Raw genomic sequence first — 15,519 nt, forward strand, 5'->3', positions numbered from 1 at the left:
AACACAAGTTGCGTGATTCCGCGGTGCAGAAGGTGTAAGTCGACCTGCGTTTGTGCCTTGAACGCCTGTGGAGGGAGGTGTCCCTCACTGACCGGCTGCACCCCTGCTGCGGGGACCAGGGAACCCCCACAGAGGTGTGTGTTCTCCAGGGCACACAGCTGACATCAGAAGGGCCCACTCAGCTGCGGAGTCAACATGGGATGCTGGTAGATCAGCCAGGGGCTGAGGGCACTCCTGGGTGGCCAGCTCTGCTAGCCCTGCGCTCTCCCTCCTCCCACTGCCGCCCACCGCAAGGCCCAGTTGGCCACAGTGCTCCAGAAGCAGGATGACCCCCCCCCTCCGGCCCACTGCAAGACCTGCAGCTGCAACACTGCCCCAGCTGATAATTGTGGGGCAGGAGGGGTCAAGACCCCCGCTCCCCAGTCTGAAGCGGCAATGTGCAATAGAAATAAAATGTAAGCCACATATGTAATTCCAGTAGCCGCATTTTCACCAAGTCAAAGAAATAGGTAAAACGAATTATAATGACATTGTATTTAATCCATTACATCCAAAACTTGATCACTTGAACCTGGAATCAATATGAAATCATTTCCAGGGAGCACGGGAATCCGATGGAGGCCAGGTGCCGGCACTTCCCCGGAGGGGCGTGTCCCCTCGCCTCGCCCCGCCCCGTCCGCGTGCACGCACTGATGCAGCGCGCGCGCGCGCCGGCCGGCGCCGAGGACGCGGGAAGACCACGTGCCGCGATGCAGCGACCAGGCCCGTGTGGGAGACAGACTTCAATCCCGGAGCCCCAAAGCAACGTGCACTTACACACGGACTGCGCGGCAGGTGAGCGAAAGCTGCGGGGAGGAAGTCTCCTCCGCCCACCCCGAACTTTCCTTCTTCCGGGAACTCCTGCAACGTAGGGTCTCGGGCGCCATCTGCTGCTCCGCCGTGGTGCCTCCAGCTCCAGGTCCCGAGGCCCACGTCTCAGCCCTCCGGCCCGCCTCGTCCCCTCCACGCCAATGGCTTTCTCTCCACGGTCAGCCTTCCGGAACAGGGAGGTGGCTAAAGACAAGAGACCTCCTGGGAGAATAAGGCATTGGCTGAGGCCTGCCGGGGGCCCACCCTGCGGCGGGGAGGCGGGGGGGGGGAGGCCCTGCCTTCCCGTAACCCTGGAGGAAAAGGGAGGAAGACGGGTGGGTTGCAGAGGCAACCCCACCTGCTCCAATAGCTGGCCCCTGCCCCTCTTACCGCACTCCGGGCCCGCAGCTGCCACAGGAGGCATCAAAGGCCCCTGCATTTGGAGATGATGGCTGCCGACTCACGGAGGCACAGTGAACTCACACCAGAAAATGGAGGTTGCTCTAAGGGGTCTCCCCTCCCCTTCACAGAAGACCCCCATTTCAGCCTCACCTGGCCAGGCTCTTCAGGGCATCCAGGAGAGCCACCTCCTTCCTGCTGAGGGGGCCAAGCCCCAGCCTTGCACTCTTGGTTCCCCAGGTGACAGGCATAGCAGAAGGACGTGAGGCGGGGTTCTCATCGAGGCGCAGCGGAAACGAATCCGGTTAGGAACCATGAGGTTGCGGGTTCGATCTCTGGCTTCGCTCAGTGGGTTAAGGATCCAGCGTTGCCATGAGCTGTGGTGTAGGTTGCAGAGGCGGCTCACATCTGATGTGGCTGTGGCCGTGGTGGTGGTGGTGGTGGTGGCGGTGGTGGCTGGCGGCTGTAGCTCCAATTGGACCCCCGGCCTGGGAACCTCCACATGCCACGGGTGTGGCCCTAAAAAGCAAAAAAAAAAAAAAAAAGGGCATGAGGCTTCATCACCATCAATTGGGAGTTGCTTGATAAAGGAAAAGGAGCTCATAAAATATGGATTTTAGGGCAGCCTTTGGAGTTCAGGCAGACTTGCTGCCAAGAGTCATAGGGAAGGAGGAAAGGATGGGAGACCAGTCAAGCAAGCGACTTAAGAGTCAAGTTTAATGTAGCCGGGTGGTGCTCGACACCCAGTGCTCACGTCAGGCCAGAAGCATCCACACCAGCTTGTTTTTAAGGGACCTGGGTCGGGACACAGAGGCCCTGGTGCTGGCTGGTGAAGGGGACCTTCAGTGGGTGGCAGGTGGGGTTGTCAGCCTTAGCAAATAGAAATACAGGCCACACCGTGAAATTAGAATTTCAGGCAAATGATGAATACTTCCTTAGTCTAAGCTTGTTCCAAATATTGCATCCTGTATTTTCCATCCCAGGCCTAGTTGGGAGGTCAGCTGTTCTCTGCCCCAGCTGCGTGCCGGGCAGAGGGTTGGTGCTGGCAAAGGATTGATTGCCATGTATAAATGGGAGCAGATTCTGACCATCCCACCGTGTTCACCCTGCAGCGCAAGAGCAATGGAAAGAGGCCGCAGCCAGGGAGCAGGACACACAGAACCCAGCCTGCGCCTCGGTTACTGTGCTGCAGCCCCCACGCCTCCCACATCCCCACCCAAAGTTGACTAGAATGCCGAGGTGTCCTGAAAGGGACCCTGCTCCTGAGAGCACCTCAAAGCCCACAGCCCATTTGCTTGCTGACTCAGGTCAGCATCTCAAGAGTTCACGTTGGGAGTTCCCATCGTTAACGAATCCGACTAGGAACCGTGAGGTTGTGGGTTCGATCCCTGGCCTGGCTCAGTGGGTGAAGGGTCTGGCGTTGCTGTGAGCTGGGTGTAGGTTGCAGACCCGGCTTGGATCTGGTGTTGCTGTGGCTCTGGGGCAGGCCAGTGGCTACAGCTGCGATTAGACCCCTAGCCTGGGAAACTTCATATGCCACGGGAGTGGCCCTAGAAAAGGCAAAAAGACAAAAAAAAAAAAAAAGACTTCACGTTGGCCGCAGCATCATTCAGTAGAGCCAAGGTGTGGAAACCACATGTCCATGAGTAGACAAAGGAAGTGTGGTCCATGCATGCGGTCTTGCAAAGGAAGGACATTCTGGCACGCGCTCCGGCATGGTTGAACCGGGAGCATGTGATGCGAAGCAAAATAAACCAGTCACAGGAACACACACACTGCATGCTTCCCCTGATAGGAGGTATATAGGCAAACTCACAAAAACAGGAAGTGGAGGGGTGGCTGCTGGGGGCTCGGGCGGAGGAGGTAGGAGTTGGTTGCAGAGGCAGGATAGGGGTTCTGGGGATCTGGTGCCTGGCGGTGTGTGTGTGGTTGGCAGGATCACACTGCACATTTGGAAAGTGTTGGGAGGGTAAACTTGATGTTATGTGTGTTTTTGCCACATTTTTTTTTTTAAAAAGACTACTGTATATATTGGTGTTCCTGTTATGGCTCAGCGGTAATGAACCCAACTAGTATCCGTGAGGGTGCAGGGTTCAATCCCTGGCCCCGCTCAGTGGGTTAAGATTCCAGCATTGCCATGAGCTGTGGTGTAGGTCGAAGACACAACTTGGATCCCGTGTTGCTGTGGCTGTGGTGTAGGCTGGCAGCTGTAGCTCCAATTGGACTCCTAGCTTGGGAACCTCCATATGCCTTGGGTGTGGCCCTAAAAAAAAAAAAGCAAAAAACACAACATATTGTCCGTGAGGATGAAGGTTCGATCCCTGGCCCCACTCAGGGGATTAAGGATCTGGCATTGCTGTGGCTGTGGTGTAGGTCGCAGCTATAGCTCTGATTTGACCCCTAGCCTGGGAACTTCCATATGCCGTGGGTGCAGCCATTAAAATTTTTTTCCAAAAATTTAAAAAATGCAAAAAAGAGTTCCCATGGGCCTTTCTGCCTTTCTTGGGGCACCCATGACTTCCTGGGTCCCCAACTCAAACTCAAAGCTGCTTTTGAGTATCCTTAACCCCACCCCCCAAAAGTTTTTGCTCTGCGCCCTAAGGAAATATGGCTGCCCCAGAATGAGGAGACCAGGGTTCCAGTCTTCTCTCTGCTCTTAACGTGGTGTACCTCGGTTTTCCCATCTGTAAAATGGGACACGAGGTTGCAGATGTTGTTTTCTCGAGGTCCTGTGGAGGGGTTCGTGGTCAGAGGATGTGGCCGGGGAGGGGGTCAAGTAGGAGCCTGCCAGGGCCCTTCATCTCACCTGAAGGCCAGCTGGGCGAGGTGGCGCTGGCTGACAGAGGGGGCTTCGCGAGGCTCCAGACTGGTCTTGGGCAGGGCAAGGGTGGGAGGGAGCTTGGGGCCTTCCCACAATCAGAATGCCATTGTGGCCCCTGATTTATCTGTCACCAGCTGAGGGGTCAGTAGGAGCATAGCATGAGCTGGGGGGCGTGATCGCGAGATGTGTTGGGGACGGTGACAGGCACTAAACCAGGCCTGCAGGCGCTCTGGAAGAAAGTGGGGGCGGGGGGCACCCTCCGCCAGGCTTGGAAATAGGGCTGAGGCCTCGCTGGCTGGGCTGGAGGCTCTGTGATCTGGGCGAGAGCTGGCCCTCGGGGTGGGCTTGCCCAGGTTGAGGGGTTTGCATTCGGTAAGCGATTCCCCTTCTTCTCCCTCCACCCTCAGTCAGCCTTAGTCACATGTGGCCATTCAGGCCCAGAGAAGTCACTCGTGTATGTTCCAGGAAGGAGAAAGGGATGAGAAATGGATGCTTGTGGGCCTCGGGGTAAATCAGGAGGGTGTGGGGGGGGAGTAGGGACTGAAGTTTGGCCCCTTCTGGGCCTCGCTTTCTTCACCTGTTAAATGAAGGGGAGAGGAGCTCCTGTCGTGGCGCAGCGGAAATGGTCTGACTGGCATCCATGAGGATGCAGGTTCGATCCCTGGCCTCGCTCAGTGGGTTAAGGATCCGGCGTTGCCATGAGCTGTGGTGTAGATAGAGGCTCAGATCCGAGTTGCTGTGTTTGTGGCATAGGCCAGCGGCTGCAGCTCTGATTCGACCCCAAGCCAGGGAACCTCCATATGCCCCGGGTGTGGCCCTAAAAAGACCAAAAAAAAAAAAAAAATGAGGGGGCGAGTTCCCGCTGGGCCCAACTCCTTCGGAGAGCCACAATGGGCAAGGATGTGAGGGGAGCCGACTGAGGAGCCACTGATGGGGAGTTTAGGCAGGGGGCGCTCTGACCCTGGCCCACTGGCCCAAGGCCCTGAGGCCAGAGGGACTTGCTCCCTAACGCCCTCTTCCTGGAATCGGAGCCGGCGCAGCCCTGTTGTTTACGGATTCTCAGGGGCCTCCCCTCGTCCAGCCAGACCCACCCACCGCGGCATGGAGCAGGGCGGGCACTGGCCCCATGGGTGCCCCGGGTCGGGGCTGGGGCAGGGCTGCCTAAGCACCCGGTTCCCATCCGGGAAGCCTGTGTCTTCCTGGGCCTGAGAAATAGCCACCTTCCCCCATTCGGGCTTCCCGGGTGGCCTTCCCGGACACCCGAAACCGTGTAACCCAGGAGCCTGGAGGTAGCTGAATTCCTCCTGCCCACCCCCCTCGCAAAGAAGGAACATTCCATTGCCAAGGACTGCATGTTGTGATCAACATGAAACTCAGAAGAGCACCCGGGCTTGCAAAAGCCAAGGGGGAAAAGTGACTCAGCAAAATAAACCTTCAGCTGTGGAGATTTTGAACGGCTATTTTGGGGCGCTGGGTGGCTGCCTGGTTCTGGTGACAGGTGCTTGGCATACAAAGCATGGCTTCCCACTTGCCAGTCCTAGTAGTTAAACTCATCAGCTTAGGGAAGGGGGCTCGGGAAGGAGCTGCGGGGCGGCCTCTTAGCCGCCTCGTCCATCCTAAGACCTGTAAGTGGGCTCATGTCAAGGGGGAGCAGAGAGGATGCTCAAATCTTAGGGACCCCTCTGCCCTCCCAGAGCACTTCCTTCTGGTTGAGAAAGGCTATGGGAGCAGCACCAACCTACACCATCAATCCCGGTGCCTGCTCCGCCCTCATCTAAGGAGCCTCATCTGGGTGACAGGACCTCGGGGGTTGGGGGGTGGGGGGTGAGAGCTCATCTTGCCACCACCTTCTCCAGGACAGCCTCTGAATTCTGGTGACAGAGAGCCTGTCACTGTATAAGCAACTCACCGCCAAGCCCTCTGTGTTGAATTTAAAAGGTCCTCCTTAAGTTCTTCACCTGCTCTTGTCGCCCTGAAACTTGATGTTTCTGTTCACAGGCTGTCCTAAGCCCCAGAGCCACAGAGGTCAAGTCCAGTCCACTGTTCATGGGCAGCCCTTGGGCTGTGCGACTTAGGAGACATTTCAAGTCGAGGACATTCCTAGGGGATTAGGAGGCAGGGTGTGCCCCTCCCCCGCTCCCAAGCCGCATCTACTGCTTGATGAATGGGACGGCCTTACAAGGGGCAGGCAAAGCCAGTCCCAGGGAAGAGGTTTGGGGGGGCTGGCACGTCAGAGAGGGACAGATGCAGCCTCAACGCCCCCTCCCAGCAGTTATCCCCAGTGAGCCTGCAGCCCCCACCCTGTAGGTTGGTGACGCCTGCTGTGTCAAGAGCTTCAGCTTGTGTGTTAGTTTGACCTGAAACCTGCATCTCCCTCCTCATCAGTGCCCCACGTTCTGGGGCACATGCGCTACAGTCAGGATGGCATCCTGAGAAGGACACGTGTCTATCCAGATGGTCCCAACTACAAATAGAGTGTCTGAGTTCCCACTGTGGCTCAGTGGAAAGGAATCTGACTACTGTTTATGAGGTCGCAGGTTTGCTGCCATGAGCTGTGGTGTAGGTCGCAGATGTGGCTCGGATTTGGCGTGGCTGTCGCTGTGGTGTGTAGATGCGCAGCTGCAGCTCCAATTAGACCCCTAGCCTGGGAACCTCCATATGCCGTGGGTACAAAAAAAAAAAAAAAAGGCGTGTACGGATCCTGATCTCTTGGCCCCGGGAGCAGGCTGTCCTGGTGGATCCCAGGCTTCTATCTTGGGTTGGAAAACATTGTCGCACATCAATAAAATGTTGGTCTTGGAGCCGGGGCTCAAAGTAGCTCCTTGTCACGACAGGTGAGGAGCAGGTCGAAAGATGGGCAAGGAGTTCCCGTTGTGGCTCAGTGGTTAACGAATCCGACTAGGAACCATTAGGTTGCGGGTTCGATCCCTGACCTTGCTCAGTGGGTTAAGGATCTGGCATTGCCGTGAGCTGTGGTGTAGGTCAGTGGCTACAGCTCTGATCCGAATCCTAGCCTGGGAACCTCAGGTGCAGCTCAAGAAATGGCAAAAAAAAAAAAAAAAAGATGGGCAAGAGCAGCTCAGTGCATGGCTCCTCCTCCCTCAGGCCTTGCGCTCTCCTCCTCCGCTCCCCTCCCGGCTCTTCCTGCTACTCCCCGCAGGCACCTCTGCAACCTCTGCAGGCTCTGCGCTCGACCCGCCCCGTCACAGCATCCCCTTCGCTCCCAGGCCTCTGCTGAGACTGTCCTTCCTCACTCCTCCTCCACTAAGCAGCCTGTACTCCTCAAGATTTGGCTCTGGTGCCCCCTTTCTAGAAACGGTGTTTGGAGGTTTTTTCCTTTTTTTTTTTTTTGGCTTTTTAGGGCCACACCGGTGACATGTGGAGGTTCCCAGGCTAGGAGTTGAATCGGAGCTGCAGCTGCCGGCCTACACCACAGCTGTAGCCACCAGGGATCCGAGCTGCATCTGTGACTCACACCCCAGCTCACAGCACCACCTGATCCCTGACCCACTGAGTGAGGCCAGGGATTGAACCCGCATCCTCATGGATGCTAGTCAGGCTCATTTCGACTGCGCCACAACGGGAGCTCTCGGCTTTTCTTTTCTCCTTCTACGGTGCCTTGGGCAAATCTCCACCCAGTTTCTCATCCCCCGGTGGCAGCTCCCAGCAGGCAGGTGTTGAGGACGGGCCTGCTGACTGGAGGAAAGGCGGACAGAAAAGCAAGGCCAGGTGCCTGAACCTGAATCCAGCGCCAGCACGATCCTCAAAGAACGCCAGCTGATAACCAGTGGTTTCCCACAGGCAGCGCTTTGGGTGGGTGAGAGACACAAAGAGAAGCCAGTGCCTAGGAACCCTTCCCCCTATTTTGCCCAGTCCAGCTCTGGCACATGGAACAATGGGCAAAGGCCGACCACTGAGCAGGTAATCAGAAGGGTCAGACACTGTTTCTCCAAGGAGGGAAGCCGATTAAGGCCCCAGGGACTCCAGAGGGCGGCCCCCAGCCACCTGCCTGCCAGAGGACTGATTCTGAGCCTGGTCCCCAGTAGAAGCTCAGATGGAGAAAAACTCTTGACTGTTCTTTAAATAGCTCTGGGCCCCGGTCACCTGCTGCCAGGAGTTGGCAAAGAACGCAGTGCTGCGTGGTCTCCTCCAGGAGTTGTCACAGCCGTGTCTCAGGCAGCGGAGCCCCTCGGTGTTAACAAGCTCCCACCTGCCTTGTCTCTGTAGGGCCCAGGTCAGGGCAGGAGTGCTCCTGTTCTGCCCTTTACCCAGAGAGGGGCTCTTGGCCGTTTGGGGCTCAAAAGCCAAGTCCCCAGCATGGAGGAAGGTCCAGTTGCTTTTCTCCAGGCTGCAGGCAATCTGGTGTGACGTCCCAACCAGGAGGTGGGTCTAGTTTCTACCTCTTCCCCCAACCCATGGGCTAAGAGAGAACCCGAAAACTGGTGCTGCGTTTGGCTCTGTTTACAATCTCTCTCATTTCTGAGATTTTGCCAATCCCAGTAATTCTACTGATGCATTTCGCATCCAGTTCCTTTTAGCTCAAGAAAGTGAACAGGAGTTCCTGTGGTGGCGCAGTGGTTAACGAATCCGACTAGGAACCAGGAGGTTGCGGGTTCGATCCCTGCCCTTGCTCACTGGGTTGACGATCCAGCATTGCTGTGAGCTGTGGTGTAGGTCGCAGATGCGGCTTGGATCCCGCGTTGCTGTGGCTCTGGCCTAGGCCAGCAGCTGCGATTTGACCCCTAGCCTGGGAACCTCCATATGCTGAAGGAGCGGCCCAAGAAATGGCAAAAAGACCAAAAAAAAAAAAAAGAGAAAGAAAGAAAGTGAACAGGAGTTCCCGTTGTGGCGTGGTGGAAATGAATGCAACCAGTAACCCTGAGGTGGTGGGTTTGATCCCTGGCCTCGCTCAGTAGGTTAAGGATCCATCGTTGCCGTGAGCTGTGCTATAGCCTGGCAGCTGTAGCTCCGATTCGACTCCTAGTCTGGGAACTTCCTATGCCGAGGATGCAGCCTTAAAGAGCAAAACGCAAACAGACAGACAGACAAAAACCTGAACAGAAACCTCCCTTTCGATGCCCGTGTTTCTCTCCATCCACCTGCACCTCGCCTCCAATTATTCCTTCCCCTTTTGTACTTTTAACAGCCAGGAAACATGACACCTGCGAAGACCCGGACTGGAGGACTGTGACTCTAACCTGAGCCCTTTCAATAGGATCAGGTAAGAGAGCCCTTCAGCTGCTTTTTACCAGCTTGTTCGGCGTGGCACGGTACCCTCCCTGACGTCTGAGTGCCTTTAATAAACATGTTCAATTGATCACCATAAGGCCCCAAGTCAGCATCCACCTTCCAAACCAAGGCTTCCTTTGTTTACCAAATAATAGCCCGAAAATTATTGAGCCCTGGTGCCACATTTTAAATACGTGGAGTTGAGGCCTTGTAAACAGAGGCCCTGCCCTTTGTCCGTTACCCAAACCCCAGCTAAACGCTGTGTAAGGGCTGCAGGAGAAACAGGGCATGTTTTCAGATCTTTGTTTTCTTTTAAGCCTTGCGTTTTGAATCATCAGGTGTCTAAGCTCTTTCTCACCTTTCCGATTGGAGGATGGCGGCCACACCCAAAGGCTTCATTTTTATTGTGTCCCTGGGTCCCTCCTCCCAAGGAGCTGCCTTTCACGTTCTGTGGGAGGTTGCGACGTGGCACTGTTTGTACCTTTAGTACAAATATCCGAGAGTCGAGCGGGAGATGAGGTAGCTGAATTCAAGAAAATGAACTACATAACCTGGACTTCGCTTTTCTCGCATTTGTCCCTTCAGTGCATTCACTATCCCCTCGTAAGTTTCAGTTCCGCAAGTAACAAGTCCCTGTGAAATCTCTCTTTGAAGGATCCAATTGTGATTGGCTACATTAAAAGAGCACATGGAAAGCTTGATGTCATCCTGCAGGTTGTTAGTGGGAAGGTTGGAGGGATGGCTGTAGAAAGGTCTTTTTTTTTTTTTTTTGGTATTTTGAGGGCCACTCCCGCAGCATATGGAGGTTCCCAGGCTAGGGGTCTAATTGGAGTTGTAGCCACAGGCCTACGCCAGAGCCACAGCAACGTGGGATCCGAGCCGCGTCTGTGACCTACACCACAGCTCACGGCAATACCGGATCCTTAACCCACTGAGCAAGGCCAGGGATCGAAAACACAACCGCATGGTTCCTAGTCGGATTCGTTCACCACTGAGCCATGACGGGAACTCCAGAAAGGTCTTATGTTTGGATTTGTCTCAAAAGCAGCTTGATCATCCTTCCCAATATAATTTTTTCTTCACTGATTGGCCAATGATCATGTAGCGTTGTTAGTATTTAGTGTGGTTGTTCTGTTACTCTTCTAAATGAAAAATCCCAGAGTTCCCGTCATGGCTCAGTGGTTAACGAACCCGACTAGGAGCCGTGAGGTTTCAGGTTTGATCCCTGGCCTCGCTCAGTGGGTTAAGGATCCAGCATTGCTGTGAGCTGTGGTGTAGGTTGCAGATGCAGCTCAGATGTGGCGTGGCTTCAGCTGTAGTGTAGGCTGGCAGCTGTAGCTCTGATTCAACCCCTAGCCTGGGAACCTTCATATGCTGCAGGTGCAGCCCTAGTTAAGACAAAAAAAAAAAAAGAAAGAAAGAAAGAAAAGAAAAGCCACACACTCTTGTTTCAGAAAAACCTGAGCAGACTGAGGAAGATTCAGATTCCTGTCCTCCATCCCAACCCCAGATTTACTGAATCACAGTCTTTGGTGGGATTTTTTTTTTCTTTTTCTTTTGTGTTTTTTTGGTAAGTGCCCCACCCCAAATCCTGGAGACTCTGATGCATGCTAAAGCTGGAGAAACTTGACGTGGATAAAACCGACCAGCTGCCTTATTTTTCCCATTTCAACTGAGTCAGTGTTATGTAAGTCCTGCTGCCCTTTGCCCGTAAGTTGTTTTCAGTCTTACAAGGCAAATTAGGCCTGCATAGTTCAGCAGAGGTTCCTCGGAATCCTTGCACAAAGGGCAAGCTCGATCATCTTAGTAATTTCAAAGTCCAAGAAATTTCTAGTAAGCGCAATGAACATTACAATGGGATGATAAAAAAGGAACCTGACATCAGAGTGTTTTAAAGACCAGATAAGCTTTTTATTTTTCTATTCCAGACACTCAAATTCATAGGGGGTGAAAAGATAATAGAACATAATCAAAGTAACATACAGACACAATTCAAGAACATTTAACCATCTATTGTAGCTGTTCTTTGTATAATACAGAGAGGTAAACAGAAACATCTTTATATAAATTAACGCAGAACAATCTGTATACACCGTAAAACAATTGTTACCAGTCACACGAAGATGCTAGTGCAAGCAGTGGTGTACAAAAGTGCAAACAAGGTTAGTGATGAAGGACTTGTCACCAACTTACCGCTTGAATATACTCTGCATTCAGCCCAATACTGAAGGCCTCACCCTGGACACACTGGGTCACCGTGAAAGCAACCTGACCACACTCATCCCCCCGGAGCGCTCTTGCCTCGGCAGGGCAGCCGGTCAGGAGGCGGGTGAGGAAGAGCATCAGGGCGTCCGGGGCCCACAGGAAGCTGGACGTTCTGAGGTCAGTCTTTATCCTGGACCACGAAAACAGTTTCAAGGACAACCTGTACGTCAGAAGGTGTAGACCTGCCGCATCCCTCTACCCCTGACTACTTAAAATTGAAATGAAACCTAATCCCCCCTTCCTTCAAAGAAGAAGGCATCCAGGGCAGTGCAGCCCTTCCAAGGACAGTAAGCCTGCGGTGAAATCACTCAGCTGCCTTCCTCATTTCTGCCCTAAAAACTCTTTGGGGTGGTGATACTCCTGAAACAAAGGTGGCTTTGGATGAACTCACTTGTTTTACTGTGATTACTTTGGCTTCTCTTTCAAAGTGTGGTCCAAGCCCAGAACAAGCCTTCAGTGGTATTAAATATATTAGTTACTTAATAGTCTAAATGAGGGCAGAGATTAGTTGATGCAGAGCTGCATCCTCAATAGACTGTGGATTCCCTTTATACTCAGGGCTCTTTTTATCCCGGTGTGGCCCAGGGTGAGTGGGGGGGATGGTGGGAGGGTCAGGAGTTAGAAACAGGGCTTTAGCAAAATCCCACTCACTTGACGCAAGCGAGAGGTAAGGTCCCAGAGCTCGGTCCTTTCTTTCCCTCTTGGTTCTTTTGGTTAAAAAGCACTAATGAACATGGCAAAAGGACAGTGATGGAAATGACCGGAAACATCAATATGTAGCTCGGAGCATTTAGTCCTTAATTGAAGGTGTGCTGTTTTCCGAACTCTTAGATAGTTAGAGCCAAAACATACATAAATAAATAAAATAATGGTTTATAGAAAACCTTAAATTCCCTACTAATTTTGCATCAAGAAATTTATATTTGCCAAAAAGCTAGAGTTAATTCTATATTTTTAAAACTATCCAATTTTATTTTGTTTGAAACCTTTATACCCATTTGGATTTTCCTTATGTTTTTCTTCTCAAAAAAAAAAACAAAACTTATATTTGCTAATTTCTAGTTTTTCATGCTTTCTTGGAGATTTTTTTGAAGTGTCACCAACTTTCATATATGTTGAAAATGATCCAAACAATATACTCTAAATAAAATCAGCAACCTAAGATGTTTTGAGAGACTTCCGTGTACTCTTGTCAAAATTTACTTGGCAATAGAGGCCTTACAGACTTCAGTCATGTGAGTGACTAAGACTGAAGTGCCACATTGAGTCACAGGCCAAATACAGTTTCAAAAAATGTACAACCTGTCTCCCGAAACCCTTACATCGTGTCCGCTAGACATGTACTGTTCCTAACGACAGAACTTGCGAAAACTCTGGGTTTTGAATGCGGTTAATCAAGTCATTGCGCGGAAGGCAAGAAGCACTATTATTACAGCTGTTACCTTATTTTAAGGATTTACAAGTAGTTTCTGTGCCGAAAAGCACGGTATGAGCCAGCTGAAAACGAAGGGGAAGAACAGCGAGCTGCAGATAGGCTGGAAACCCCTGCAAGCTGTGGACGTACACAGGCCCCGCGAGACAAACGTTTAGGTCTCTGTGGCAGTAGCTGAATCCATCCTGCTTTGGCACTCAGAGATCCTGGGTCAGCTAAGCCAGTGGTGACAACTATTTTTTTCATGTTTTGGGAAATATCTGTGCCCCAATTTTTAAACATCCTGAAATCTCCATTCTAAAAACTCACCACGATAAATTGGCATCCATCCGTTTAACCAGTTACTCAAAAGTATATCCTCAGCAGCAGTCCTTGAAACAGGTGTGGGGTTAAGAATCACTTTAATACTAGAAAAGCCAGCTGAGGCCTTCTGTTTTTAGAGTGTTGGATTTAAGAGTTTCAAACGTATCTCGAACATTTCCTGACTTACATGGAATTCAGTTTTTTTTCTTCCTCTCTCTCCTTTTTGGTCTGCACCTGTGGCATATGGAAGTTCCCAGGCCAGGGAGCGAACCTGAGCCACAGCTGTGACCTACAACACAACTGCGTCAACACCGGACCCTGAACCCACTGCACCACAGTGGGAACTCCAGCATGGAATCCGGTCTTGTACACAACCGTGTGAATTACATTTTCACACCTGACCGTGGGAGGCATAAAACTAACCTCTGTCCCCAACACTTCCCCTTGCCCCCCATATACTCCACAGATGCACCCCCTTGCACAGGCACCCGAGGAAGGATCTGTTTTCCGGGTGTGCTTTTACTGCTTCTTAGTGTTCTCGTCACTCGCTCCTCCCGCAGGAAGCAGTGGCTCCGCGGAGGTGCCCTGAGCAGCTCTCAGAGCTGGAGGGTGAGCCCCATGGCGCCGTTCCTCTCAGGCCCATCTCCCCAAACTGGCAGGAAAGTGCAGCTTCGTTTCCAGAAGTTCAAGCCCTAAGACTCTTCCGTCTTGGGGGAAATCTCCACAGCTCAGCCGTGGTCCACAAAGGGACCTTGTTCCTTTGATCCCAGTGACAGACCCGGCTCGAGTGCTCTGGAGCAGGCTAGTTTGTACCAGAAAGCAGAGCCCCTCTAGCGAAACCAGTAAGCTTTTTCCTTTACACCAATTTATGAAACAAATAATTAACTTCCCAAGTATCCTCATAGATAGGGGACTACTTGAAGAAAGGCATGTCCTTATAAACACTGAAAAAAGATGCCCTCAACAAGAGGCAGTTACTTTTCATAAGGCTAAATTCTGTTTAGTCGGGACACTAGAAATGAGTACTTGGAATTGATGTGGCAGAAGAGAACAAGAGGCTGAGCTGTCACTTCCTCCTTTTCCCACGGTGCTGCTGATGTTTCTAGGCGGGGTGGGAGATTTGTATTATCACTTAGAAGGAAGCGGAAAGTGAAACAGAATAGCAAATTCCTGAAACCAGATGTCATGGTGGTATGATCGAGCTACCTGGTCATTCCTTGCAGGCATATCTTTCAATCCTTATTTGATGATGACAAGATTACGGTAACTCTGATTTGGACAAAAGCTAGAGAAGACACTAATTTTGATATTAAAATTATTCTTGATGGAATTGGAGCAATCTGTTCTCAGTGGAATTGGTTAAATATACTGTAAAGTCTTGGTTTATAACCAAGAGAGGAATTAAACTTGAGAGTCTTTAAAAATAAATATTTGGCACTTGTCTTTCAGCTAATTGTGGGAATCTCAGGCATATGGAAAAAAAGAACTCAATTTCTTAGGAAGTTAAAATGCTTTAAAAAGCGAACTAAAAGCGGAGTTCCCATCGTGGCACAGTGGAAACCAATCTGACCAGGAACCATGAGGTTGCAGGTTCGATCCCTGGCCTCGCTCAGTGGGTTAAGGATCCAGCATTGCTGTGAGCTATGGTGTAAGTCGCAGATGCAGCTCAGATCCTATGTGGCTGTGGTGTAGGCCGGCAGCTGAGCTCTGATCGGACCCCTAGCCTGAGAACTTCCATATGCTGTGGGTGAGGCCCTAAAAGCAAACAAATAAACAAAAACCAAAAAAAGGCGCACTAAAAGCTTATTAGAAAAGCTATCATGCCACAGGTGCAGCCAAATAAAAAAACTAAGTATTAATTACTGGGATTCCCTGGTGGCTCAGTGGGTTGAAGATCTGGCATTGTCACTGCTCTGTTAGAGGTTCGATCCCTGGCCTGGGAACTTCCTCATGCCGCAGGTGCGGCCACAAAGAAAAGAAAGGTCTGTCAGTGAGGCTTGCAGACACTATCACTTGGCAAGCACTGTACCTAAAAGCAAAAGCCTGTGTGCTATCAAGTAAGAGCTAGCTGGGAGTAAGAAAGAGAAAACGAAATGGAGTTCGTTTTCTTTCCATCAAGAAATAGAACATGCCCAAGAACGCAAAGGAGCTGCAGGGTAGCAGCCAAATCCCCAAACATCGCAGTGACAACTGAAGCCCAACAGGCTCTCATCTTCCTCAG

At 51.8% G+C, this 15,519-nt stretch overlaps 1 long non-coding RNA gene across 1 annotated transcript; it reads left to right on the top strand.

Moving 5' to 3' along the window:
* Window positions 1–670: 670 nt before the first annotated feature.
* LOC125126351 (uncharacterized) lies at window positions 671–11,949 on the top strand. Its single transcript, XR_007134603.1, has 3 exons — window positions 671–834; window positions 9,216–9,290; window positions 11,516–11,949. It is a non-coding gene; the product is annotated as an uncharacterized LOC125126351 (long non-coding RNA).
* The last annotated feature ends 3,570 nt before the right edge of the window (window positions 11,950–15,519 follow it).

The sequence above is a fragment of the Phacochoerus africanus genome, chromosome 4 (genome assembly GCF_016906955.1).
Source record: "Phacochoerus africanus isolate WHEZ1 chromosome 4, ROS_Pafr_v1, whole genome shotgun sequence".
Taxonomy (NCBI): domain Eukaryota; kingdom Metazoa; phylum Chordata; class Mammalia; order Artiodactyla; family Suidae; genus Phacochoerus; species Phacochoerus africanus.